The 26126-nt window shown below is 40.2% G+C and overlaps 1 protein-coding gene across 1 annotated transcript in view; it reads left to right on the top strand.

Moving 5' to 3' along the window:
• The first annotated feature begins 3619 nt into the window (after positions 1-3619).
• The window catches only part of zfhx3b (zinc finger homeobox 3b), a 336831-nt gene continuing 314324 nt past the window's right edge, over positions 3620-26126 (top strand). Inside the window, exons 1-3 of the mRNA XM_086070592.1 lie at positions 3620-3695; positions 4295-4372; positions 6345-6424. The gene's annotated coding sequence lies outside the window, so the exon portion shown is untranslated. The remainder of the gene's footprint in view (positions 3696-4294; positions 4373-6344; positions 6425-26126) is intronic.

Consider the following 26126-nt stretch of genomic DNA (forward strand, 5'->3'; position numbering starts at 1 on the left):
TCAAGATTTTACTTTCTTTTGTGTCCCTGGGACACCATAGCATCTTTAATTTACTTCTGCACAAAATCAATTTAGATTTAGTGCGCTGTGATAACTTGTAGAAGCAACACGGTCAAATGATAGCTGACCGATTAAAGTGGAAAGAAAGTGGGGGAAAAAAACATCCATCTTTTCTTAACTCAGAATGCCGGACATGGAAATTGAATCTGTTTTTTCCTGTGCCAACGCTATAAAAACAAAACAACATTCTGAGTGAAACCAGTAGACATGGAGGGAGTGTACAAATGGGGATTGGAGAAAATGTGGGCCACGGCAGCATCCAGCCAGCCCGCCGCTCTGCTAACCTCATCTCAAACAACCACAGCAGCCATTTCCTCGCTCTGTCCCCAGAGCCGCTCGCCCCCTGGCTGAAAAGCCAAATCAGGCGGCGGCTGCACAGGTGATGTGACGCGTGCCATTTCACATCGGACACCTTATGTGGGCTCAGGGTTTTTTTTTTCTTACATCGCTGGGTGTATATTAAAACATATTTTGCATAATACATGTTATTTTGCAATGACTCATTTAGGATCCCAACTACCAAAATACACGTGCAGTTAATGTAAAGATATTTTACACCTAAAGTTCACTTTTTCTTTTTCTTTTTTTTTAATAGCTACTCTATGTAAACCTAACAAAGGGTCATGCACCGAATGAGTGTAATGCTATATTTTCTGTCTAAATGCCTGTGGTTGCAATGGGCTGACCTCGCTCGGAGAGCTGAAAGTGAAAGATGCTGTTTTGTGCCGCCGTCTCACGGCGAGCGGCCTCACTCGGTCCCCCGTGTGCCTGTAAAGTCAAGCGTGATGGAATCATTGCTGCGTCCAGCTCAACTAGAATATAACATCAACAGCAGGCAACTAAGGAAATGTAAAGGCCATCTTCTTTTTTCGTTTTGTTTTTGCAATTTAGGTTTGTATATTGTTGTTTTTGTGGCAAATAATTAGCATGGCATATTTACATTTTACTGTGCAGTACATATTTTAAATAATGTAATAGCATCTGTCTGTGGAATGTGTAAAAATATAATTTAATACTAAAAAGCAAAATTAGCACCACATTTAGAGGACAAAGAATATTTTAAATAACACCGCATTCATTTCTTAAAAATATCTAATACACATTTGATCAGCCTTACGTCTTCTGCTAGAAGACCAAAGACCGTAAAAAAAAGAAAAAGAAAATACATTTAAGAGTGTCTCCCCCCTCAATCCTACTCTCACCAGAGCATTTTCATCAGCTGCTCTGATAGCCATGAATCTTGTCACTCATGTTTTTCATCAAGTGGTGTGCACGAAGCATGTGGCGACTCCCGTGTGTACTGGAGCGAACGCAGAGGCCCCAAACAGTCCAAGCCGAGCTGGAGAACAACACAAACACAACATCCGTGTGTCCATGAGATCAGCCTAGCAGTTGTGTACCAACAGAAAAACAAGAGTACTGAAACACAAGTGTTGTAGTAAAAAACGTCTGCAATGCTTTGAAGCAACATTCATATTTTAGAAGTGAGTCGGCTTAACAAACAGGCAAAAAACAGAACAGTGAGTACACTTGACATTTTTTTGTGTGTGTGACTGACATGAGTTATTGTCCATGCAGAAGGTTTTCTTATAGGTGCAGGGTTTTAGGAGAAAATGGTAGAAGCCATTTTTCGCTTAGATTCTGTATTTTATTGCACCCCAAAGAGGGTAGTACATTATTTCGATCATTCTTTTCAAGCCTCCTCTGTCTCTATGAATACATAATCACATATACATAAGTATTTAATTGTGATTTAATTGCCTAAATTACTTCATTATCAAGTACATGATTAAGATAATTAACCCAATGTTAAATACTGTGCCGCATTTTTTTTTTTTTTTTAATCTTGTCATGAAGGATTTCCCCTCATTAGTTAATGAAATTAATTATGCACAATTATAACCCAGGTATAATTCCCACCTGCAATTCCACTTTCACACCATTAATGAAAAATCACAGTGAATGAAGATGTCAGAAGAAGATGGCTTGCAATGGGAATGTGAATTTCTAAATCATTAATACTATACTATTACTTTTACATCATAAAAAAAAATAGGCTACTTTCTGCGCAGTAACTCTGAAGGGGACATTTCCGCTCCTGAAATTGTAATCACCCGCTTAGCATGTACCAGAATTGGTAAAGTGACCATAATATGGCTCCCTGATGAGAGTGAAACAGGTATTAGGTCCGTTTCAGAGGAACTGAGGTCAGCATGTGTTGAATCGACTTGAATCAATCAGCAGGGTTTGCCTTTATTGGAATTTAGCCATTGAGGAGATAATAGGTTTAATACGGGCTGCCGCTGCCGCGAGAGCTATCACAGTTCCAAAATCAGAAGATGGCAGGCAGCTTGTGTCCATATCTTTCCCTTCTCCTTTTTGTGCGTGTGCGCTTGTGTGCTGGTGTGTGTCCGAGAGTCAGAGTCGGTTTTACTGTCACTACCTGTGAAATTGTATTCTGGAAGATGGATGCTTTCTCTTATATTCATGACACCGAGGGAAGCACATTCACCTCCAAAACTGTTTAATATGGATGCGGTGGAGGCGGACACGTGTATATATACATTCATAAACCCAAACGCCGCCACACATACACACTTGTGCTCGGGCACACTCACAAACACACACATTTTTCTTGCCCAAAAGACAATGCATGGCTGTTGTTTTGCTCCAGCTGATGATGAAGAGTGGTAGTGACAGTGCTGCTCTCAGTAGGCTTGATGCATTACAACACAGAGCTGCCATGTTGCGTAAATTCTGTCTCTCCTCATTGAGAACATGGAGGCTTCTCATGTAGCGAGACACCAGTGCACTTTAGCTTCCCTACCCCTGCGTACATTCATCTCTGGAGTTTTCTAATGACATTCGCATGTAGGCTAGTCATCCATTTTGATGGGGACCCTGGCGTCTCTTGTGTGTTTTTTCACCATCAGTGCTGAGTGCGGCCAGCGTCATATTGTCCTCAGAGGTGTTTGCTGTTGATGCCTGTGCTGACTGAGACGTCCAGAAGGTGCAGTCCACTCACAGGTGGGTGGGAAAAAAAGATGAACGTCACAATACAAATCTCCCTGCGGAAGCAAAACACCAACAACAGTTAACAGATAATTGGTGGAGTGTGTGCACTTTTGCACTTATGACAATGACTTATAAAACTTGTCAATATGTCATTATGGCTTTAATTACTCATCGAGTCAAATATGTGCTTTCAACTGTAACTTCCAGAGCAAAATAACAGTAGCTTCCTCGCATAACACAACTGAATATGTATAGCTACAGTATTTCCAGAAATATGCAACAAACAGCGTTCTATGCAGTAGCTGTTAGAAATATGAAACAAAAGAGGTATTTCATAATAACAGCATTATTGATAAATGATGCCCACTGAAGCGCTACACACTGAACATAAAAAAAAAATGCTGGTTGGTTCTATCTATCCAAGTGCAAGGTTATGAAATGTTTCACCCATTATGGGTTAACTTATATCTGATACTGAAAAAGCAGATGGGTTGTTGTGCTGCAAATCATATCAACAGATTCCATCCACCCAATCAACTTCAATTTTGACACCTGACCAGTCCAGGCTCCACAAGGGGCACAATTAAGTCACCAGCGGGAGAACTTAGCATCTTGGCAAGGTAAATTAATGATTTTGTCCACGCTACATTAAAATTCACCATGTCTGTGTTTCATTAACTATTGAATTAGTAGCGTAGCTAGCCATTTAGCCATCATCATTAAAACACACACTGGTATAGCTTTTGTGTTTTCTCTTAGCCATTTACTAAATCAGCTAATATTGTTCACAATGCCTTATTTTGAGCTCACCAGCTTGCTAGTTGGTTTGGTTTGTTGTTACCATCTAATTAGCCAGCCAGTTAGCTTGCTAGTTAGCCACGTAAGGACCCATCCAGGATAATTCAAACTGAGGAGTTTCCTAAAGTAAAGTTAGTGCTATTTACATGTATATTGTAACACATGCCGCCTAGCACTGTGCAAATATACTGTATGTATGCTAGTCAGAGGCAGTTCTGGCTAGATTTGCGCCCCAGTTGAATCTTGTTTCCGGTGTGGCAGTAAAATCATTACGTTCACTCTAAATAGATTTTTGTGGCACCTGTGTAATCTCGCTGTGGGTTTTTAGGTTTTATTGATGTTTAGGACAGTACGGAATGGGGGGGAAAAATCACTTGTATGGCATTCCATGACTTCTTGATACATATATATCTTCTTACAGGTGGTGAACTCACACTGGGACAGCTGCCAGCCTTTCTTAAGACAAGAAGGCAGCTTGGCCTGCCTCCACAATAAGCATGTAAGTCACCCAGCACATTTAAGGGGAACTTTATTCATTTCACTTGTTATGCTTGGGCACAAGAACTTGTGCGCGCACAGAAACATATCCATAGCTTTACTACCATACTTTTGTATTTCAACCCATTTGGACCTGATTATATGAGGCTGACTCTAAAAATGTATTTTAAATCTATAAAGCATTTCCAGCCCACATATCTGACACCCTAACCCGACCAGATTTACAAGATAGGATCATAGGATGGTCAGATAAGTGGGTCACTATTTATAGCATGTTTATTAATGACATCTGTTTTCGGAGTTTGGTCATGTGATGTTCACATGCTGAACAGTGATGGGTTGTTACCTGAGTAATGAGCAACTGTGATGTCATTTTCAGTCGACAAGTGGCAAAATGGCCGTCCCCTGAGATGCATATAAACAGATGGATTCTGCTGCTTAATTCATGTTCCAAAAAACACAATATTAATCAGAATAGACAACAGACTAAAGTAGACTATAGACTAAAATATATATATTTTGGTTTTGCAATGATCCATTCCAGTGTGCGGCGGGTCATAGTCTCAGAAAGCCTTTCTTAGGTGGGTGCTAGTGTGCCTTCGTAGCCGGTTTTAGGTTGAGCTCAGGCTTGGTTGATGTGTAGACCCAGGTCTTGAATATGAAGACCACTACCACAACTTCTCCAGGGTTGGAGGATGATGTTTGGTCCTCCTACAGTTCACAATCATCTCCTTGGTTTTCTTCCTGTTGAAGTTGTTGTCTCAAGGTGTTCCTACTCAATCATATAGAAGGGGGCTTAGCACGCAGCCCTGAGGATCACCAGTGCTGAAGGTGATGACGGAGGCAGAAATGCCATGAGGTAGATCCCCATCAGGGCAATACTAGGTTTGTATTTAGACTGCGTTTTCCCTTTAGTCACAATAATACTCCTCCAGCACCTTGTTTTTGTCTGCATGAGGCCTCCAGAGTGCGCCTCACCATGCTGTCTCAAGTATTGACATCCCAGCACCACAGGACGGGCAGGCAGGGATACAAATACACCGAGTGTTCTCTTTTAGAAATATCTCCATGGAGAGGCTCCTGGAAGACTACATTTCGTTCACGGCGCAGCTCTCTGTTGTAGAACTAAACTTAGGCACCGTGCCCCAGCTGCTGCTTGTGTGCCGCCTTTGCTGAAGGGAGGAGGATGGGAGGAGAGGAATCACAGTGTGGAGAAACCTGGGTTCTGTTCACAGGTGCACCAGAGAGGTTTTGTGTAATCCTATGCTAAATTCGGCATCAGATCTTTTTGGGAAGGTGTGTAAAACCACTACGTTTTTCTTGTCTTTGCCTAAAAAAAAAAAGATTGATAGCAGGCATAGCTTTTCAGCTCTCTCACCCTGAAGGCAAAATGTATGGGGCTGCTTGGCGGCATTACCTCTTCCTCGAGACGACTAACCCCCTCAAAGGATGTCTGCGGAGGGAATGCCTATGAGCAGAAACGGGGAAGGAGAAGGGAGGTTTGGGATGGGGTTGAGGGATGACGGGAGGGGGCGGGGGGCTAGCGAATAGAAGCCGATGGGAGGGAGATGGGGGAATATGTGTTTGATTCAGAGAATTTGGTCCCTGTGTTCTTTGTAGAACATTTAGCTTTGACCCTCCCTTGCCTCAGTTCCTCCCTCCCACCAACAGACTCGCAAGGTCCAGCTGATCTGCAGGCTATCACACCAGCCAGGCTTTTTTTTTTTTATGGTCTGCACATGCTTCCCAATACATATCTCCACTGTATGGCTTGTATATGTCCACACTATTGCAACAGGCACACACTGAGGGAGGAGAGAGGCAAATAGGGAGCAAGGGAGAGAGAGTGACAGCAAGAGAGGGAGAAAGGTAGAGTCGTACTGAAATAGGAAAAGGGAGGGGGAGTTATTTTATATGTTGCTTACATGTTTATATGCAGTGTTTTTTTTTTGGTTTTTTTGAATTACCCAAAGGTGTCATGTCCACGTAGCTGCAGCCAAAAGCCCCAAGCAGAACTCTCCACTTGTGCTCGGCAGACTGGAGGCAACCGGCGGTAAGTTATGGGGCTTCTTTTCTCTCTCTCTCTCTCTCTCTCTCTCTCTCTCTTTCTCTCTCTCTCTCTCTCTCTCTCTCTCTCTCTCTCTCTCTCTCTCTCTCTCTCTCTCTCTCTCTCTTTCTCTCTCTCTCTCTCCTTTTCTCTGCCGCTGATTACGATGCTGCTGATTGATTGGTTAGAGGCTGTGGATTATCACGGGCCGCTCGTCACCAGGTACCTGATGATGAGAGGAGGGGGAGACGGGGGATGAGGAGGGGGAGGAGGAAGATTGAGGGGAGGGAGGGGGGCTAGGCAGAATGGAAATTAGATGAGGGCGGCCAATACTCGCATCGCCACATCTAACTAAGTCTCTCTCTGATTTCTCTGTTTACTATGCCAGTATGTTGTGTGTGTGGTGAAAATGTACAATGGTGTGTTTTTGTGTGTGGGGTCCCATTCGGCACACTCTGTCAGCTGGCTTTCCTGAGTGAAAGCGGCGTGTGCTGATGATGTTGCGGGGAGGGGTTTACTGATGAGGGGGAAGCCAGAGGGGCCTTTTTTTTGTGAATATGCAGATGAGGGGCACGCGTAAACGGGAGGGGGCTGGCCACGCGTTCTACTGTTTATACGTTCTCCGTCGGGAGCCCCATCCTCAACAGATTGCCGCCTCCCCGTGTGATCTTGCCACCGCTTTGTTTAGGGCATTCGCTGACAAAAATGGCGGAAGACGAGCGCCGCCCGGAACGCGGAGGGAATCAACTCACGGTTGCAGAGAGAGGAGGGTTAAAAAAAATGGCAGATGTGCTTTAGGGCATATTTTCAACTCGTTGACAAGATGTGATGATTGCTATTTTGTGCCTCGCCTCCTCCCTCTTCACCTCCCCAGACATTTTTCCAAGCCATTTGCATGTCAAAGCAGTGGAGGCCATAGCACAGATTAGGATGAGATGACATAATGATGTAATGAATTAAAAGCTCCTGTTTAAGCTCTGCACTCTGTTGTCCTGGGAGGCAAGCATGGGGGTGTCAGGGGGGGGGGGGGGGGCACACATGCATGGCATGTTTTCTTTGATGCTCATCTCTGAGATGCTGATTGAAATAACCTTTCCCTCTTGATTTGATTATATTACAAATGAGTTTGCGGGGAGTTTAATTGTATTTACATATTTTAGCAATTTTTTTCCTCCCATAATCATCCTTTTGATTACCAGCGTCATCAATTGCACTATTTCAAGTTACATCATTTACAACTTGCAGTGTACAATAGGCAGTTTAATTAGGAACAACATTGCAGCAGTTCTTTGCCATTGTTGTAACATCATAAAAATAACATGTGCTAACTATGTGCAAATAGATGGATTGTTTTAGTGAGTGGAGTGTTTTTTTATGTTGTCTTTTTTACTTGCTTGAAGATTAAATTACTTTATAGCAATTCTTATGTGTTTTAAAGTAGGGCTGTCACTATAGAATGTTTTTATAATTGATTAATCAAATAGTATTTTGCACGTATTTTTTACAGATTACATTTTATTTATGAACCCAATTTTATTGTTTATTTGGTATAGTTTAGTGATTAAAAAACAACAACTAAACAACAATTAAGCGCCAAAGGATTGATTGTAGTCACCAACCTTTTGTCAAATGGATTCAGTTACTGGTGCAGTCATTGTTACTAGGCTTAAATCAGAACATTTGGACATTTCTAAGTTAAAAACATTGCTCTAATTGATTACTCGAAGTTGTCAATTAAATTGGTAGTCGACTAATTGTTGATTAATCGATTGATGTTGACACCTCTAGTTTTGAGGATGTATTTGCTTGTAGCATTGGCAAAATGTTTACATGAAGGGCCTTTAGACTGGAGCAACAAACGGTGACCGTGTACGGTGTGGATAAAAGCATACGGAACATCGATTGACGCACGGGCTAAAACAGAAAAGATGTGAGACGCTACATCTGAGTTGCTATGGAGAAACACACCCACTGGGTGACAGGACCTGGAGCGTGGCACCCTTGTCATCGCTGTAGCCACCCTTTGATAGGACCCCTCCCGCTCACACGCACACACACTCTTGAGGCAAGTGCAGTATTTGGGATAGCCGCAATGAGGGCATCAAGAAGACGAGCTGGAAAGATTGATTTCTTTAAACTTCCATTCTGTCGTCCTTTTTTGAGTTCTCTTAATGTTTGAATCAACTTGGGACCATAATATCAATAGTTAATGACACCATATCATTTAATGGAGCGTTATTATTAATTCATAGAACTCCCAACAAAAAAGCTAACATCGTAGGTGTAGCGCATCCACAAAATACAAGGATCGACACCAAAACGTCATGTGGTCCTAATAGTGAATTTAAAAAGCAAATGCATTCATTTATTCTCCTGCTTTCTGATTTGTGGCTGCTGCCCCCGACCCCCCCCCCCCCCCCCCAGCCTGGCCCCGCGGCCACGTCCGGGCGGGTGTGGCCGCGTGGTGTCAGCTGGCCGGTGCGGCCTGTAATGAGTATGCGCTATGACAGCTGGGATAAAGCGTACGGATGCGTTTGGTGGGAGTAATCAGCTGCTGACCATGGGGTTCGAGGGGGTGATGTGAGGCCTTATGACTGCAGAGCTCACGGACACGCACACAACGCATTCACACGCACACACGCACGCTAAGGTCCATAGGGACGCCACGCTTCATCTCACTCTTGCACTAGTGGACACGTTCTTTGATTTAAATTTTTACTCTGAAAATGTTTTCTTCCAATATTAGCAAAGTCAAGAAGAGAATTCATTTCATAATTGGAAATGTGACATACATAACATAAACCAGACTTTTCAATTTCTGGAGAAACTGCGTGTGAATGCTGAAAATTAAATGCTAATATTTGAATGCATGTGGAATAATGCGGAATGCTTTATTATAATTATAATGTGAAATGACATTTAATATAATAGATATTTATTAACTGGACAAGGATTATTATATGAAATTGAACTTGGACTAAAATCTGCTCCAACTGGGAATTGACAGCACTATTTTAACACTTTCGCTTTCATCTCCCTGCTTGGCAAAAACACAAGTTCATGTGCATTTGTGACAGTTGTGGCCCTTGAACTTTTGACCCCGTCGCTCAGGCCAGCATTTTCCCCTGTGCTGCTCCTCCAGTTTCACTATAGTCAAAGACGAGGATAGGTGGGAAAGGGGATTATTGGTATTGATCTACCCAGGGGGATCATTAGGCATCACTATCAATTCACAGCTCCTAGCACACAAACCAGCCCGTACAGACATTGCCAATTTGTCCCCATTAGAGACCCAGCTTTGTGGGAGTCTGCGACGGGAGGCTTGCTTGGGCCTGGACGGCAAGCAGGCTTCAAGTGACCACCACTTGGTGCTCATGAAACAAATACATTTACATGTGCTTTCAATTGAAAATATCTACAATAGGTATCCACAAGGTTATACTGTATGTGTGTATATAAAGGATATATACAGTATATATATATTTTTTTACTTGTTTGTAGTTTTTTCCACATACAGTAGTTATATTATTTACCCAGGGGTAATTGGCACCATAATAGAATACTTGAGTGAGGCTTATCCGGCCTGGCCCACTTATCTGTGTAAGCTGGCTGTTCTGGAGACTAAAGCTGTCGGATCCGGTCCCGCTGACGTTAACCCTCTGCCGAAGTCAGGTGTGAAGGGAGCAACTCTACCGATTCTTTCACAATTATTGTTGAGTCTGATGCATCACAAGTTTCTGAAACAAACAAATAAATTTAGAATATTTGGGTATTAAACTCTAAATACTGTATATTTAGACAAAGTCATTTTTTGATTTGCTGTTTCAATATCAATTAAAAAAACAAAAAACGGAAGATGTTTGAATATTACTTAGGCCACTATGCTATTAGGCTAGCATATGCATGTCACTTGTACCTTTATATCAGAATATATTTATTTTAGAGATATACTAATATGTTTTTTTTTCTTTTTTGGGGGGCGGATACTGATTATTAGTTGTCAAGGAGCTCGATAACCGTTATTGACTTTCACTAAAAGGGACAATATTGGTGTAAAAAAATAAATAAATAAATACAAACTTCATTAATTAACAATTATTTTTTAAATGTCTTTCAGTACATGTTTAGTGAAGATATTTTCAGATTTGCAAATTGTTGAAGTTTTTCTTTTCTTAGACAATTGACATATTTGACATCAAATTCTAGCAAAAAGTTAGCATGATTATGCCTTAAAAAGTTAAAGGAAAACTTCAAACAAGTAAATAGCTCTCTATTGTTTTAGACAGTAAATAAAGTTTTCCAAAATTTCAACATATCTGAAATACTCAATTTTCACTTATTTTGGTTTTAATTTCAAACAAAAACAGAATGTGCCAAAAGTTCCCACGATCTCTAGCATCTCTTTTAAAATTAATAGAACATTTAAAGAAATACTTTACTGAAGTTGACACTGTTCTTAATTGATCAATTATCAGCCATTAGATTTAAAAAGAAGAAGAAAAAAAGCCGATGCCAATACTTGTCAAAGTGCTGAATATTGGTGCTGATAATCTCTCGGTTGATAATCGGTCCATTCCAAATTCAGTTTATGTTTTGAAGCAGCTAAATGCACAAAAAAGGTTAATAATTAAAAAAATTATATAGACGTATGGAGATCTTACTAATCACTGCCATCTGTTTCCAACCACCACCTATGTGACACACACACACACACGCATCGAGCCAAAGAGTCTGCCCCGCTCGGTGTTGACCAAGCGGTTAAGTGAACAGCAGGTGATTGTTTTTCTCACGCCCCTTGACCTCCGCTTGCCCCCCTTTTGGCTGTAGCCAACCGAATCTTAATCATGCAGAACGCAGACACCTCCTGCACTGATTGTCCCTTCACTGTCGGCACATCCGCGCTGAATGCTAGTTTAGTAACCATATACTTGATAAAAGAAGAATATGTATGTGCCCTGGGTGCGGCGGCCCTCCTACAGATCTTTTAATCATTTTCGAAATGATAAAAAAACATCTGAGCAAGCACTTTGCCCCCTTTTTTCCCCCCTTCCCTGATCTGGCCCTGACTAGCGCGGACATTAACACCACATGAAGACCGCGGTGGAAAACGCGCTCCTCCCGAGCAGCACATGGGGCCCTCTCACAACCTGAGCTTTTTGCATGTGGAAATCAAAGGGCCGCTGGTAATGACTTCAGTGTGGGCAAAGTGCCCCATCAACATGCTGCTTTAACACGTCCTTATTCACCAGCTTCTCATATGGCGCTGCGCCGCTCTCCCACGCGAGGTCATTGACCACACCAGCGACATATTGAGCCCGCTAGTCACCCGCACTTCATCAAGTATTGGAAATAGGACTGTGCACAGGCGTAAGTGGGGATAAAAAAATATATATATATATATTGTCTTTTAAATTGTCTAAATGACAGGATCTAGTGAAAATGTGAACTGTTGTTGTGTAAGGTTTGAAGCTGCTTTGATGCTTGGCCACCAACAGAGGGCAGTGTGGCCTGATAGCTGGACTACGGGTTTGATCACCAACAAGACAGACATGAACACGGCTCCTGCATAATGTACAGAGATTATTTTTCATACCGATTTAAAAAAACAAACAACTGATTAAATTTCTTAGCGGTACTTCTTAATGTCTTGTTTAAGGATTTACTACTGAGTTTGTATTTTTGTCATGTAATTGCTAATTACTTGTATTTTCATCGTATTTTGCTTGCATCTATATTTTAGCGTACACAGTTGAATTTGATGAAAATAACGTAATCTGAAGTAAATACATTACAAGGTGCATTTTGAAAAATGAAAACGTCCATATGGTTGCTGCTTGTGGGCCATTTTGAGGCAGCGGAGGCAGCCAGTCTGGGAGTAATCAGATAAAAACAATAGTCTTTCATGATCCTTAAAAATGTACAAATGAAAAATAAACAGAAGCCAGCAGTGGGAGATATGCGCACTTCCGCTTCTGCGGATTTTTAGAAAGCAGGGAGCCACTGTAAGAACTACGAGAGTGTACATATGTGGCGGCCTGTATGTTATTTTTTCTTTGTGAGCATGTAAGAATGTGTGTTTTTAAGAGGGGAAAGCGGAGATGGATGGATGGGGGAACTTGAGGGGCCCTGGGTGTTTTAATTATCCACTGCTCTGTCGTTTGGTCCGAGCTCACTATCTCTCTCTGGCTTTTATCCCTGTCTCATGATTCCAGCGCTACCTTTATCCCTAAGCCTTCAGCTCTGCTGGCCAAACAAAGCAAAAAGGGAGGACAAAGAAGGGGTTTTAATGCCGCAGCGATGCCACATTTACCATTAATATCCCTCAATCTCCCCCCTTTTTATGTAGTGCACAGCAGGGTAACCTCAATAAAGTGACCCTAGCAAGCCGTTGGGATGGAGGATCCTCTTGTACGAGACGCGAGCTCTGGTGTAGTTCTGCTCAAAAGCTGAAGTCAAGTGCTGCCAGCGTCCTGAACAAGTGAGGTGAAGGAGCACATTTTAGATCTTCTTTTTTTCCCTCCTACCCTTCATTCGTTCTCACTGCTCCTTTTTGCGAGCAGATCATCGAAATGCCAAGCGTTCCAGGAAGACTTCTTCTTTTTCTGTCTGTTGACACTATTGGCTGACGAACGGCTTCTGTGGATGGGCATTGCGGTCACATGACCTTGAAAGAGGAAGCATTTTGGCAGCTTTGCTGGGCATCCACAAGCAATATGCTCTATTTTCATAGCAATGCTGAATAGTTCTAAAACTTTTTTGATTTCTGTAGTCTGAATTTGAATCTGTCAATTATGTTTAAAAGCAAAAAATTCAACATGCATTAAGGACATAAATGCAAAAATACAGAAAGTAGTTACTGCAATATTGGATACGTTATAGGTGTCATCCAAGAAAACATTTGTGCAACCTAAAACTGCTGCCATTCACCATCTTAACAATTGCAATGTACCTAGAGCTATCAGAATTAATTGATTAATCAACAGGTAATCGATTATCAAATTAATCGACAACAATTTTAATAATGCAATAATTGTTTGGAGCATTTTTTTTTTACTTTAAAGTCTCTCAACAATTATTAACTGATTTCTGTACTCCTTCATGCATTTGTTTTTAATTTGGAAAACAATGACCAAACCGGTAACTAAATCAGTTTTAAAAAGGTTGGTGAGTATAACATCAACCCCCTTTTTTAATCACTAAACAATTCAAAATAAACAACAATCAATGATTAGTAAACAGTAATTAGGGAAAACAATGCTTTGGTAATACACTTCAATGCAAAATCTAAATGTATCCGATTTGATTATTCAACTGAATAATCGATAGAATAATCGATTCTAAAAATATTTGACAGTGAGCGCACCTTATTTATTTGTGTGTGTGGGGTGGGGCTATTTTAGTAAAAATAATAATAATGTAAACTGTCACTGCTATCACCATATTTTAAAATAATTAGGATGCAAGTATCCCTTTTGCACTTAAACTTTACCTGGATTTATTTTTTAAGCCAATCTAGCACATAAAGGCCTGTGTGTGCATATTTGCTGTATTTTGTGGCTCCCTCTGCATTGGTGTGTGATTTGTTGACCGTAGTATATCACCATGACAACATGCTTTTGATGTGGTTGCCTTTCTGACATACCACTGTTTTCTTTTGTTGGGGGGGGGGGGTATTTTGGGTCTGACGCTTTGGTGAATTGCCTTACTTCTCGTTCAGTCAGCATGTCACATGGGAGAAAAAAAAGGTGTTGGAAGGTGTAAGGGAGGGGTCTGCATGGTGGGGGGGTGCAGTATGAGGAATCCAATGGGCGTCTGGTCTGATTGTCCTCAGTCGTGGCATTAGAGACAAAGCAGATGAATTGTGCAATGGATTCGAAGAGATTGGAGACAAGTGCATGTCAGTAGCCCCTCCGTTCCCCTCCGCCCCCCGCCCCCATCCTCCAGGATCCCTCCCATCTTGCCTTTCTTTTTGTCTGACATCCAGAAAAAAAAAGAGGCAGGCGTGACAGCAGTGCTCCGCTCGAGCAAAACATTAAAAACAAAATGCAATCCTCACCCATTTTTCTTTTATATTAGATATTCAGGCAGACATTCGGCACACGGATCCCATATTAATTGCCAGACGCCACACATGACAAATGTACACAATATTAATCGCTAAGCAAACATCAAGGACGTTTGGATTCATGCTGTCTGAAATGCTGGCAATAAACGACAGCATTTAAACACAACACATTTGAAGAAAAGAAGCACCGATCTAATCATCTCAAAGAGGATCTGAAATCAGTTTTCTCCGTCTTTCTTGAAATTTTTTTTTTTTCTCTGCATGGCACAAGAAAATATGCTCTTCTGCTCTTTTTCGTCTCAGTGGCTTCTCAAACAAGAGCAGCATTTGAGCAGAAAAACTCAAGCGCCCCTCCCTTCCACCTGACTGTCTTGAGATACAGCCGTGATTCTTTGTTCTTTCAAGTTGTCTAATGCGCCTCTTCTGATCAGGATTGTGATTTTTGGACTTGTGCTTTGGTACGACAGCTGTTTGGCTGTAAAGCTTACTCTGGATGGAGTTTCCTAACTGCATTTAGGCTAGTTCTTTGCATCAACAAATACTGCAAAATTGGTTTATTGCACATATTCGTCTGACCACTTTCTTTTTTTGCTCGACACAGTATGAAGGAAATACAATAATAAAGAAATCACACAATGTACCATCACAACAGCCACAAGTCGACTACTGAGTGCGCCAAATTACCCTGCAGCACAGATAATGTAGTGTGATCACATGCAGCCAATGATGCCCAAGCAGGGCGTATCATCACGAATCATTTTAGTCGGGTGTGTGTCCTGACCTCAGCCGAACCACTCGGATTGAGTCACCGAACTCCTGGGGTTCAATCGAACCCAGGTTAAGAACTACTGACTTAGGCAATTATGCTATTAGGCTAACTATGTTTTTCTTTATTTCTGCCAAGTGACCATCCTGACAACGCTGGCCTGACAACTTTTATTTTGTGTTGACTGCGTTTATTATTCATCTTTACATCACTTGTATTTTAGTATGAATAATGGAAGAGGTATGAGAGGAGGAGGAAGAGGAGGAGGAGATATGAGAGAGGGGTGCCACGCAGCATGTGTCCTTGGCTCTTGTCGGTTACTCCAAGTGAGGGGAGCAGATGGGGGTTGCGGGTTCGGAAGAAGGCGAGATGTACCTGGTGTGGGGCCAAGATCCGTGGTCTTGCTCTCTGCTGCTTACCTGGCTGCCACTCTTGTTGAATTTAATATCATTGTATAAATCAAAAGCCCTCTGTCAGACAGACAGCTCAACCTTCATTAAATTCAAATGGGGAACGGGTCTCTTTGGATCCAGTTTTAATAAAACCAGGTAATCAAAGGTGGATTTAAAAATAGGTTATCGTTATATAGCCAGATGTCTGGTTGCCATTCGTTTCTTCAGACGAGATACCCCTCTTACGGGTTGTAGACTCCATATGTACTGTATGTAATCCAAAGCTCGAAATGACCCATTTAGCATCGCAGTCTACTCGTCAAAATTAGCATCTTGTGCTTCATCAAAACACATTGAATAGCAACTTGAGAATCACAGATTTGTAATCACGTTTTTCCTGGTAAGTGAACTGCCGAACGGCACTCACATCACCTCTGAGTGAATAATATGAAGTCGAGGCAAGCTCAGTGCTATTTACGCCGCACCAGCTAGCTAGCAATAAGCTTCAGCTGGCTAGCTAGTGTGGCTAAACCCGTTGTGGATCAATTCAATCAGAAATCATCGCCTCCGCGGCTGCGAATAATCGATCAGTAGCGATAAGTATCGTTTTCATGACGGGATCACAAGGAAAGACAGAGAAGTCATGTTAATTGCGAAGCTAATTTAAGATTGACACATTATTGTTTAACACCAGAATAAAGTAATTGAGTGAGCGTGTACACTTTTCACAGAATTATGGCTGAAACTGCGTTAAAGCGGAGCATATCCTGTCTTGAACAGCAAAGTAGCAGGCAATTTAATAAGTGTCTCGAGATAAATTGATACAGAAGAAAGCTTAACAGGACTAGAAACATAAATCGTAAGAGAACTACGTTTCATTACGGCACGTCAGACAGGAAGAGTTTCGTATTAGCTTCAAAGTGTACAAATATATTTACAGTATATTCAGATAAGAGTCTTGAGTTTTGATTTAGACTTTTGAGGCCTGCATAATAAATGTTTGCAAAATTACAATACATTAGCCTTTTATTTTATTTTATTTTTTAAATCAATTTTGCCTTGCTAAAATACCATACAGCCCATTCAGAAAGACTACATTTAAACGTAAAAAATATTTTTGTGGAGTTGCCCCAGTGAAAATAATTCTAGATAAGATAATGCAGTTTGTTGCTATGCCAATCCGAATTTTACAAACAATTGTTCATTCATTATATTGTCATATTTTTAATGTTTAATAAAACCCTTGCTTCAGCTACCTGAGATGAACCTGCAACAAAAATTATTCTCAAAATTAGAAAGTTGCACCTAAACAACAATTTGGGGGGGGGGACGCATCATGGAATGGAATAGGATATGTCATTGTTTCCGAAACAACAAAAAGACGAGAATGCTGCTTTGAGACCAACGCCTCCAGGGGAAACTGCGACCTAAAAGCAATGCCTTCGACCTCTCAGCTGTTCTGACATGTAATTGTGGCCATTACGTCAAACCAATTAGGGACTTTGAGAACAACCAAAATGAAATAAAATAATACATACAGATACATATACTATATATAATCTACGCAATAAGTGTTCAAATTGAATTGGTCATGTGACTTGAGTGCCGAAGCAGTCTTGACCTTTTAACATATGATGACTTACTGCTTCAGATCACACAAACAGAAGACAGTTGTAACCTTGTTTTATTTGTTGGAGTCAGTCTTCTTCGAAAACAGGTTTTGTGCATTATTCCACAGCGGCACTTCAAAAGACAACAATGCATTTGATTGTTTAGAACGTCATTTTAACCATCTCTCCAATAGTCTTTTGTGCAATGATTTGACTGTGTATTTTGTTGTAAACGTTTATTCTGCCGTATTATAAAAGAGCGAGCAGGGAGGTTTACTGTTGCGGGTGCTTCACATTATTTTGCACCATTCAGCATGTGATCAGAAGAGGGCACTATGAGTCGCTGACCAGCTTTCTTTGAAATCTCTTTTCTCTCCTGTCTGCTTGCTCTCACATACTTTTCTTCAGTCAGTAACAACACTTTTTTTTTGGGGTGTGTATTTTGAAGCCATACCCAAATGGAATCTGCCATGGCGAGGAATACACAGGTGGCCACTGAAAATATGCATAGTTGTGTAAATGTAGATACTTGATGCTTGGCTTCACTTGCAGGTGTGGAAAGAAGCATTTAATATTCAGCTGACACCTGAATTCTGTACATACGCGTCATTATTCTTTCATTCATATGGAATTCATTAATGTCTATTTTTCTTGTGAGCGATGTATGGGTTAGCACATTTTCAAAAGTCATGTGGCAAGTGTTAAAATAACTATACATTTATGGACATAATATTATGACTTGATTTGAGTAATATTGCTTGAAAATTTGATTTTTTTTTAGCTTTATGTCTTTATTGAAGATAAGAGTTTGTCTAGTAATGTTGATCTGGGTTAATATCGCTATAAAGTGCCTTTGGTGTCAGAATCACTATCATAATAAAAATGTAGCAAACATACTAAGACTCAGAGGCCTTATTGTGAGTGGCCAAATATTTTCATACGGTAAGTAAGTGCTATTAAGATAAATTGAAAAACACTTGTTTTATTGTTCTCAACACAGTATTTGATCAAATGATTCATTCTGATCAAGTGTATTCTATTTTCATGATAATATTAAACATTTTGCATGTGTCCTTCAAATTGCTGTCCACCCTGTCATGATGTGGTAGCTGACCGTTTAATAAGAAAACCATTTTATTTTTTTGCGAAATTTTGACAATAATTTTGTCTCTTGTCAATCGAGGCTAAAACAGCGGAGAGTTTTAAAATAAATATTATTTACACTTAAGTTATAAAATTGTCATCATTTTATTTGTGTATTTGAATGGTGTCAATCTTAACACGTCCACGCTGTCTTAGTGGACTATCACCTGATTAACAAAAAAAAAATCCAATATAAATTTTAAATATATTTGTATCATTATTGTGCTCATACATAAATGCTAACATTAGCCAAATATGTCCACCCTGTCTGCAAGCTCACATATTTCGAATGCATTACACATGTGCATTTCACCGAGATCCTTGTGAGGACAAGCGTTTAAGAAAATTAATGGATGGATGTGCATTTCAACAATGACATACAATGAAAAATCTCAACTTTTTTGAGGGTGAAATTAAAAAGCACCTTATAGTGATAATGACTCCTTTTATTCAGTATAAATAAAATTATTGTAATTTTTTATTGTATTGCATGTTCTTAATGTACATTAGCATTTTTGTTTAGTCATATTTTGACTAACATTTTTCATTTAAAAGTGCAGTCTTGTAGAATTGCGAATATGTTGCATGTTTTATCCATAAAACTACATAAGTCCCTGATAAATCAATTTTTTTTTAACAATTCTGTTGCTTCACGTCAACACATTTGTCTCTTGTATTCCAAAACATCGTCTCTTTCCAAACTGCCTTCAAAGTAACTTTACTCTTCAACTTCAGCTCGTCTCTTTCTCCTCCTCCGACTCGTGTGATACTTGCTGCTTGCTCCTTTGTTGCAAAGGAGGACAAGCAACGAGAGCACTTCTACCATCATTTGTCCTTCTTTTAATAGTCAGATAATCGCGGTCATCTCTATCAGGAGCATAGTGTCCTCCACAGGCAGGTCACAGGAGTCCTCCCCGCCACCTGTGCGTCTCCCCGTCTTCTCCTCCTTGCCCCCTTTTCCCGTTGCCGTCGTAGCTCGTCACGGGTTTCTGCGGGCTCCTGCTGCTCGTCCCGCTCCTTCAATAAATCTTCATATGTGTTTGAGGCAAGGTGGAGGCTGCAGACAACAATAAGCACCCGTACTCTCCATCAAAGGGTTATCTGGCTTTCACAGGCACAGTGACAGACCGCTCTGTGACTCTGAACAGGGAGCGAGTGCTGTGTCTTTGACAGCCAAGAAGTCCATTCATTTATTAACAACACCCCCTCGCCCGCCCCCCCCCCCCAAAAAACCCCCCCAAAATACTAAAAAGTTGCTCAAACAATTTAAATTTGAGAAAGTAAGAGATGGTGTAGTAAATTTTGATGATAGTAAAAGTCAAAGCAGCTTAATTTATGTTATTAACCTGCATTTTTTAAAACCAGGAATAGGCATCTGGCAGCATGTAAAATGTTTTCTAGAGCGGAGCAGTTTCAAGATGTAATAACAATGTTCATCACTAGATGGCAGACATCACTCAAGAGCGCTGCCAAACCCAAGAATGTAGTTCACCACCACCAGAGAAGAAGGGAGAGTCGTTCCTGGAAGTCAGAAGTCAGGACTAAGTTTGGTAAAAATAAATTAAAAAAATGCTCTTTGAAGTAAAATAGGGAGCAGATTATATGTTCATCGGATTTAAAGGGAAACGTATCTGCCTAATATGCTTTGAGACGTTATCAGCCATGAAACATTTGAACCTAAATTGTCACTAGAACACTAATCTTGACAACTATTAAATTTGTGAAGTGCATAAAGAGTTAACTAAATTGGTGGTGCATTCTTTGAAAATGTTTATTTTTAACAACAATAAATAACTGAAAAAAAAAAAGGTTTTGCCTTTTAAATACAAATACAGTACACAAATAAGTAACAAATTAAATATAGTTTCAAAACTTGAAAAGCTCAAACTTAACTTTAGGTTTATTTTAACAAAGTGAATTTTTTTTTGAATAATAAAATATAAAGTATGAGCCTGGGTACTATGTATAACAAATGCCCTCTTTTTCTTTCATCTTTTTCTTTCACCTTTCAATTTTTTTCAATTTCAATCTTACTTACAGGTGAAATGTTCGTCCAGAGCCTTTAAACTGACGATTTGTGCAGTTTACCGCTACACATGCCGAGATACATTTCTTGGGAGTCCCAAGATGGCGTCCCCACGGCTTTAAGAGCCTCAGCCTATGGCCTATCCAGTAAGGCTGAAGAGCTATGAATTATGCCGCTTGGCGCATTTGCACCGCACGTGAGTTTAAGCTGACCGGACTGTTGTGAGCGGAAATAACCGGTGTTGTTATATAATCTTGACGTTTAAAAACCACGGTTAATCGTAAAAAACGGTTAATAGCTGCACCGCTATTGGTGTCCTACAAAAACATGGATATATTCAACACCAAATTATGTACGAACTCGGGCTCCACAATAGCAGTTTTTTCCCACACCTATTCCAGTAACTTCCTGCTTCTTCAAACTGATAACCAATACATATAGGCCTACAATACTTATATATGCATTTTCATATTTATACATATAACAATGTTCCTCATGTTTGATTCTTGATGTATTTTTGTTGCTAACTCTGACTGTATAAGTAGCTGTATTTTTAGTGGTGGTGGGGGTTGTGATGCAGAGGCCTATTCCTCAGTGCCGTATCCGCGTGTCAGCCAGGACTGCTGTTATGGATTACCGAGCCCAAATTTTGCACCTTAAAAAGTGAGGATGAGAATAAACCTTTTGTTCGTGTCACCTATCATCTTGAAATATTTACCGTTCCTCGCCCCGCAGCTCCCTGTCCCCCTCCGGTGTGATAAAATGTTTCTTGCTCCCCGTCTTAACCCTTTCCTCCTTCATCCCACCTCCAGCTCCGTCTCCGCTAGGAACAGACGGAATATAAACCTGCCCAAATCCTGTTAGCCGCATCCATTTTCTCCCCAAGGAAGCCATTTATGCCGGGTGGTTTCTTTGGAAATCTTATGAGCATTTGACCAGGTGTCTGCGACACTTTTCAGTAGCATGTTTGTGTGTTTAGTGTGTGAACTCCCTCTGTCGTGTTGCGTTCTCGGCTCCGAGAGAAGAAATGCATGCACATACTTTTGCTCTTTGTACGTCTGTGTGCTGTAGACTGCGGCTGTGTTTACTTTTAAGAGGAAAGGAAATGAAATTCAATGCCGAATGAATTATGGAGAATGTATCGTTACCTCCTGTGTGTTTTCCAGCCCGTGTGAGTGAGCGGAATTCATGTGCCCAAATAAAACACAAAAACTGCGGTGGCTTTTCGGCATCGTGTCGAGTGCTGTATGAAATCGCCTACAGTTGCCTTGCAGCGCTGAATATTTGGATTTCCAACATTTCGCTACATTCCCTTGAAAGAGAAGTACGCCACCCAGCTAAGGTGCAACTTCCCTGTTTCCACTATTACTTTCTTCAAAGAAGACAAAACTACAAGAAGTAGCAGTCAGATACATGTTTGTAAGGGGGTAACGCAGTGCCTTACACCCCACTCGTCTTAATGTTCGAGGGGATAGCCGTGAAGATCCGGTGGACTATAAATCGTAGCCCGTGTATAACTTTTTCGTTGAATTTGGTCTATTTTAACCGATTTTCCTATTCAAATTAATTTTGTTACACCCCATTTTTATTCATCTTTCCCTTCTTTCACATATTCCTTGTTAGCTGCTCACTCCTTTTTCTCCTTTATAGGAATTAATCTAACAGAATATAACTTTTGATAGTAAACTATGAGGATGGTTTTCTCTTCTGGCCATCAAGTCTCCCATTTGTTCGAGCTCTCCTGTGCTGAAAAAAAGAAAGTGCTCTATAAATAAATCGTTTTGACTTTGCTTTATTGGGGTGTCGGGGGGGCGGTAGACCCAATGTGGGGGTTATGTCGGGGGGGGGTGATCATAAATATCAGGAGCTGCAGGGAGACAAAAGGGCTAAAATGGAAAGGCTTTGCTGGACGGGGGGACCCGGCCATGTCATGTACCTCAGCCATTTTTCTTGTGCGCTTAGAACTCAGTCAGGGGTTTAATTGGAATCCAGACTTCAAAGGAACCTTCGGCCCATCCAGCATCCCCCTCCCATCCCATCTCCACCCCGGTACTAACTCCCCTGGCAGGATCTACTCTCGTCCATCGCACAGACACATAGACCGTGACCACGACAATATCAGAGAGTGCATCACCATGCACGACCTCATCTGAAATTGACTTTGGCAGTATTTGCAAAAGATTTTGTCTTTAGGTGTGGTGTGTGCTCTCGTGTTCCAGTCAGACTAGCTCTGTGTTTGTGTTGTAAATTGCACTGCTGTATATGTTTTCCTAAAAACAAAACAAAAAATCTATTTGGCTTCCAATATGCCTATGTGAAAATATACATTTCTTTCCAAATTTGTATCACTGCAATTATTTTTAAACAAATTCTGTGTTCAATTCAATTAGTAAGTTGAATTTTTTTTATCATTTATTTATTTATTTTAATGGCATTTATAAATAAAATATTGTATGTTGCTGCTACTAGTTTACAGCAAGTCATTTGGGTTTCTTTTCAGTATTGTCTCAACATGGATGCCAGTGAGGTTATTTAAACCAATTTAAAATTATAATAATAATAATATATATATTTTTTAATTATTATTATATTTATATGATTAATTATTTTATTATTAGTTTAATAATTTTAGTAACTTGAATCTTCGCAAACACACATTTTCCCAAAGCATTCATTGGTACTTTCAAAAGCTTCTCTTTTGTTGTATTGCTTAACTTTTATGACAACTCTTAACTCCATCCCGTTAGATTTCTAGAATTCTTTGTACTGATATTCAGTGGCACACAAAACTTTTTTATTCATTTATGTTCCGTTAAAATTATGGCTGTTTTATTAGTAGTCATTAGCGTATATGTTTCTGTCGGTATTTTGGCAATACATTGTATATTTTCGGGTCAAATTGGGCAGAAACCACATTTAAAGTGTGTGTATTGGGCTGAACAAGTTTGGAAAATTAGAGTGTATAATTCTAAGTAGAGGATTTAGTAATATACTAAACATAGTTTAAATTTACAATGAAAGAAAGCTAACTTTGTAATTGGATACGTCGTGAGAAAATGGCTTGAAAAACTGTCAGTCTCTATATACTGTGTAATTAATGTTGGAGCATCGCCGGCTATGTGTGCACCTTTTTAATTTGAGCTTCAGTCTTTTCCATTGCAGGTTCTGTACATCTAGTTAACATGATGCATAAGCCACTTTTGAAGCTGTTAGATATTGTTCTTCAAACCTGCAATTAAGGAAAGAACAATGACTATTTTCAGACCTCAAATTTATAATTTTTAATTACACCTGGAAAAGGTGTTGTTGACACCTTGTCCTTAGTGAATGGCCTGTACCCATAGTAAGGGGAAAAATAAACTACGGTATGTACCCAATTAAAAAAAAAAGTTTTTTTCCACTGATGCTTAAATAAAATGGTCATTATGAAATGCATTAACATGAAAACGGTTTGAAAATAAATTCATGGACTTCTTGTAAGGTGAATAGAGTAAGTAAAACACCTTCAACTTGAATGAGAATAGTCAGCTCAAATAAGTGATCCAATTCTTAAATTAAAATAGAAGTTATGAAAGACAATTTTCATAATTTTTCTGTGTCGAACCATTCAAATAAATAAATCAATAGTGTTATATCTGAAGTTTACTTGCTGAAATCTTGTTTCTTGCTACTTTGTTCAAAACATGCACGGCTGTCTCGGAGACGAGCGTGGGATCCCAACGACTAATTGCTCATGGAGAATGGCCGGTAATGGAGGTGTTAATGACCACGTTGCTTAAAGGTTACTTGTGAGTGGTGTTTTCTTCCTTGCCCCTTTCAAAACCTGTACGCGCCCACCAACATGTTCACTTTGTTTCCTATTAACTCCAGCTCAACCTTGAACACAACCGAGTCACCCCCGCAGGTCAAATGATGAAAGAATCAGATGAGAAGACGGCCGGTAGAGAGCTAAAAAGGGGGACAGATGCTAAAGCAGAAAGGTCTTCTGCCGTGCAATATTTGAATCTAACTCAGATTTCAGTACCTGTTGAATTCATGTTGACGTGTTACATAGAAATATTCGTGGCATACGAAAAAGAGGACGGAAGGGAATGCATTGTGGCAAGCAACTATGGATTTGCATCAGTAATTTGAGTCCGAGTTCTTTCTTGGGAAAACACATGGTCAAATTGATTTTTTTGTTTGAGCTGTTGCAGCAGCGTTGTATCAGAAAGTTAACTTTAGTTTGGAGGCTCTCTAGCCTGGGTGGTGCCTGAGAGAGGAGAAACGGAGCTCCAGTGTTGATGGCACGCATACTGCATGCCTCGGGTCTTCAGTAAAACGAATAACACAAACACGGACTTGTGTATCACACCAATAATATCTGATAAAAGCTTATTGTAAAGAGGAAATAGAACAAAACCACTTTGTCTCTTAAGGACAGAGTGGAGAAAGGGGGAGCTCTTCAAAGTCAGGTTAGGGAGGTAAAGTTGTATTCGATATGGACAGTAAACCATTTATTTATTATTATTATTTTTTTTTTTTTACAGCTATTTGAGTTGATCTTGCAAACGTCACATACCCAAACTCAGAAAACAGGTGAGCTGTGATGGCCGTTAACTAAGGCCTTTGGCACTGTGATGTCATGTTCAGTCAACAGCAAGTGGCCCCTTGTGATGCGTAAAAACGGTGAATTTTGCTGCTTTTCCACAAAAACAATATTAATCAGAAAGCCGTGTTGCTCTCAAAAAATATAAAAAATAAATAAAAAGAAAATAATGCCGTGTTGCGATTGTTGTGGCTCATGGAGCATATTATTGTAAAGAGCATTTTGGGATTGACTTCCCTTTAACTTTCTTAACTTTACCTTAAAGTCTTACGTTTCTTTACTTTTTTTTATAAACACTCATCAGATGCAACAGTCTGTAGATATTAAATGAAACCGCTTAATTCATACTGAACTCCTCTTCAGGCCTTTTCACACTGCACTTAGCACAGCATAGACCAATCCGTTCTTTGTGTCTGTGCTCCTTGTGTCTGGTAATTAAGGTGGAGTCCCACGCTCTAGGTCTATGATGTCCTATGTTCAATACCTTGACGTAGTAAGAAAATAAACCTCCCCCCAAAAATTGTTCTCTGCTAAGCCTGTAATATATATCAAAGCGCTCTTCATTGAGCTGGAGCCTACAGATGAGCCTCTCATGCCATTGAAAACAGATGAACCGTACCTTCTTTTAATGTAGCTTCTGCTTGTCTCGTACTTCTTATTTATAATTAAAAACCAGGACTATCCGCAAAAACGGTGATTAATACATTTTGTCTTGTTGCAGCCTAATTTACATCTAGACCAACAGGAAAAGGCACCCAGCTACTTCCTGCACCAAATATGGGCAAGCTTGCACTGTGATCCTTGTCATCCCTGCGCACAATCGATGCACATTGTGTAAGCACCTTCATATGTATGCTGCAGAGCAGTTGCACAACTAAAGTAATAGATGAAATAAATAACTTTCCGACAGTATTAACAATTAACATGATACTTAAGGCTCTTGTATTGGATCCGAATGTTGTGTGGTGTGTGTTGAAATGTCTTGAAGCCTCAAGTTTGCCCTTGAGCTTGTAAAATTGCAGGCATTTATAAATGTCAGAGAATATTCCACGACCCAGAATCTTCAAACCATAAATCCTTATCAATCACACCTATGGTGGTATTTAAATGATATTATT

This window comes from Leptonotus elevatus, chromosome 3 (assembly GCF_054856555.1).
Source record: "Leptonotus elevatus isolate MCC_2025b chromosome 3, RoL_Lele_1.0, whole genome shotgun sequence".
Classification (NCBI taxonomy): Eukaryota; Metazoa; Chordata; class Actinopteri; order Syngnathiformes; family Syngnathidae; genus Leptonotus; species Leptonotus elevatus.